We start from the raw sequence: 3,364 nt of genomic DNA, 5'->3' as shown, positions 1-3,364 counted from the left end.
TGAGTTCAAATCCCAGCAACCACATGGTGGCTCACAACCATCCGTAATGAGATCTGATGCCCTCTTCTGGGGTGTCTGAAGACAGCTACAGTGTACTTACATATAATAAATAAATAAATCTTAAAAAATAAAAATTAAAAAAATAAAAAGAACAAGAGAGGGCAAGCTTACTCGGTGACAAGTCTCATTAGCTGAAAGCATTCTAGGATAAGACTGTATAGAAGCATCAGGACCCAGCCTAAGTTAACAGTAAACCTCCAAGACAACAGTTACATCTGCCGAATCAAAGTTCCTTTAACAACTGTCATTTATCAGCGGAGACTGGAGCTGGAAAGAGGGCTCAAGCACACACTGTCCAATAGGCATCCCTCACGTAGAACCCAGTGCCAGGGGAACCATCCTCTGGCCTTCACAGGTACCTGCACTCACTTGCACAAACCCACACTCAGGCACATGAAAGGAAATTACATAAATCAATGCTTATGAGTTGTTCCACAAAACAACTCTGCCCTATGGCTCTCCCTGTGATGAAGTGAATGACCTGTGCCTGCCCTGCCTGATATGGTAGCTAAGGTCCTACTTTACCTTTCTTTGGGTTTTTATTTGTGTGTGTGTGTGTGTGTGTGTGTGTGTGTGTGTGTGTGTGCGCGCGCGCATGCGTGTGTGGGGGGGGGGGTATGTGATGGATGTGTATGTGTGGAGATGAGAGAACATGTAAGAGTCAGTCCAGGGATTAAATTCAGCTCATCAGGCTTGTATGTATGGCAAGTATTTTACACACAGAGTCAGCTCGATGGCTCAGAAACCTTTTCTTTAAAGATTTATTTATTTATTTAATGTATGTGAGTTCACTGTAGCTGTCTTCAGACACACCAGAAGAGGGCATCAGATCCCTTTACAGATGTTTGTGAGCCACCATGTGGTTTCTGGGAATTGAACTCAGGGCCTCTGGAAGAACAGTCGGTGCTCTTAACCATCTGAGCCATCTCTCTAGCCCTGGGCCACTACTGCTGCCACCACTGCTGACTCTCCTCCTCTTCCTCCTCCTCCTCCTCCTCCTCTTCCTCTTCTTCCTCCTCCTCCTCTTCCTCTTCCTCCTCTTCCTGCTCTTCCTCCTTTTTTAAATCTCATTGAGTTTAGTGTCAGGTTCAAAGGAAACTCTATTTCCCCAAATTCTGGTAGTCAAACAGAAGCCAGAATTCCTCAGGAACTTGCGAAGCTCATGGCCCTCTCTAAATGGAGCCATTTCCCTCCCTACTGGCAGACAGACACACGGCTGGGTGTGGTGCCTGTAAGATAAACACATGCTGGCCTGCAGGCTCCCTCAGAAGTACAGATGCTGAGGACTTCAGAGTCCACGCTAACCTCCCAGACCTCTCAGCTCGTTCCTCTGCTCCCCTAACCTTCCCCAGCTCATGGCTCCCTTCCCTCAGCTCCTCAGTCTCCTTACAGCCCTGCTACTTCTTGGGGCTCAGCTCCTCCTTCGCCTAGTCTCTTGGTTTTCCTGTCTTGGTTTCTCTCTTTCCCTCTCTTTCTCTCCTCCCCACCCCCTCTCTACAGGTCATATTCAGTCTTCCTTTTATCACTGCTCTGAACTCTTCCAGCTGTCTCTGACCTCTCTCTCTTATCCACAATAAAACCCATCCCGTACCCGCACTATGGAGCAGACATGGTATCTGTTATATATTTAGTGTTGCTTGTACATACATATGGAGGTATGCTGTCATTTTGCTGTCATTTGCTAGAACTGTCTCTTTTTTTCTTTTTTCCTTCACTTTTTTGAATCTTGTGACAGGATCTCACCAAGTTGCCAGGCTAGCCTTGAACTCACTCTGCAGTACAGACTGGCTTTGAACTTGTGGTCCCCCTGCCTTCGTCTCAGGGGTAAGCAGTGGTACAGGCTACCCTGCTGAGTATGTGCAGTACAGGCTTAGGGCAAGGATTAGCGTTGATCATGTTTGACAGTAACAGTAGCTGAGCTGTACAGAAGCAAATATTCAAAGCACAGAGATGAGCTGGTGAAGTATGTGCCCCACCCATAACGCCTGTCACCCCACCTGTTGACAGAGGAAGCCAGGCACCTGGCAGCACAGACCAGACTGAGACAGTTTGTGAGACCTGGGCTGAGCTGCCCAAAACTGGAAGCCGTTCTTCTTACTCTGCTACACCCAGAAATTAACAAAAATTAACAGGAATATAGAAAACCCCACTCACGTTGTTTCAATTTGTGAACCCAAGTAGAGAGGAAAAGGGACCAGTTCCCCGTACATTGATGCTAATCCTGACGTTCAGTGTACCCTCTGGAGGGCAGGTGGGATGGCTCAGCCAGGAAGGGCGCCTGCTGCCAAGCCTGAAGACCTGTGTTTGATCGCCAGGACCCACATGGTAGAAGGAGACAGCAGTTCCCCAAAAGTTGTGCTCTGACCTCTCTGTGTGTACTGTGACACATGTGTGTGCATGGACACACACTAAGTAAATAAATGTCAGAGGAAAAGAAATAGTAGGGCTGGTGAGATGGCTCAGCGGGTAAGAGTGCCGACTGCTCTTCCGAAGGTCCTGAGTTCAAATCCCAACAACCACATGGTGGCTCACAACCATCTGTAACGAGATCTGATGCCCTCTTCTGGAGTGTCTGAAGACAACTACAGTGTACTTATGTATAATTAATAAATAAATCTTTAAAAAAAAAAAAGGAAAAGAAATAGTAAGGAACAAAAGAAAGACCCTCTTGCAGTTCTCATAGTCACTAAAATCATTTTTTTGTCTGTGCCGTTGAGAAGCTACAACTGAGCCCCTGTTGATACCCTTCTCCAGGTCTGGGATGGAGGACCGGGAGGAGGGTGAGGGAGGAGGGTGACAGGTCTGAGATGGAGGACTGGGAAGAAGGTAAGGGGGGAGGGTGACAGGTCTGAGATGGAGGACTGGGAAGAGGGTGAGGGAGGAGGGTGACAGGACTGAGATGGAGGACTGGGAAGAGGGCAAGGGAGGAGGGTGACAGGACTGAGATGGAGGACTGGGAGGAGGTTGAGGGAGGAGGGTGACAGGTCTGAGATGGAGGACTGGAAGGAGGGTGAGGAAGGGGTGACAGGTTTGGGATGGAGGACTGGGAGGAAGTTGAGGGAGGAGGGTGACAGGGTTGAGATGGAGGACTGGGAAGAGGGTAAGGGAGGAGGGTGACAGGGCTAAGATGGAGGACTGGGAGGAGGGTGAGGGAGGCGTGTGACAGGTCTAAGATGGAGGGCTGGGAGGAGAGTAGGGGAGGAAGATGCCAGATTTGAGTTGGAAGGCTGGGAGGAAGGTGATGAAGCTGAGTGACTTACATGCAGAGGGAGAACATTTGGAAGAAGCCAAAAAAAAAAAAAAA

At 48.6% G+C, this 3,364-nt stretch overlaps 1 protein-coding gene across 1 annotated transcript in view; it reads right to left on the bottom strand.

Annotated features, from left to right (window-relative positions):
* The window catches only part of Agmat (agmatinase), a 13,826-nt gene that overhangs the window by 6,400 nt on the left and 4,062 nt on the right, over nucleotides 1-3,364 (bottom strand). The window lies entirely within an intron of this gene.

This window comes from Mus pahari, chromosome 6 (genome assembly GCF_900095145.1).
Source record: "Mus pahari chromosome 6, PAHARI_EIJ_v1.1, whole genome shotgun sequence".
Lineage (NCBI taxonomy): Eukaryota > Metazoa > Chordata > Mammalia > Rodentia > Muridae > Mus > Mus pahari.
This window is presented reverse-complemented; position numbering and strand designations above follow the sequence as displayed.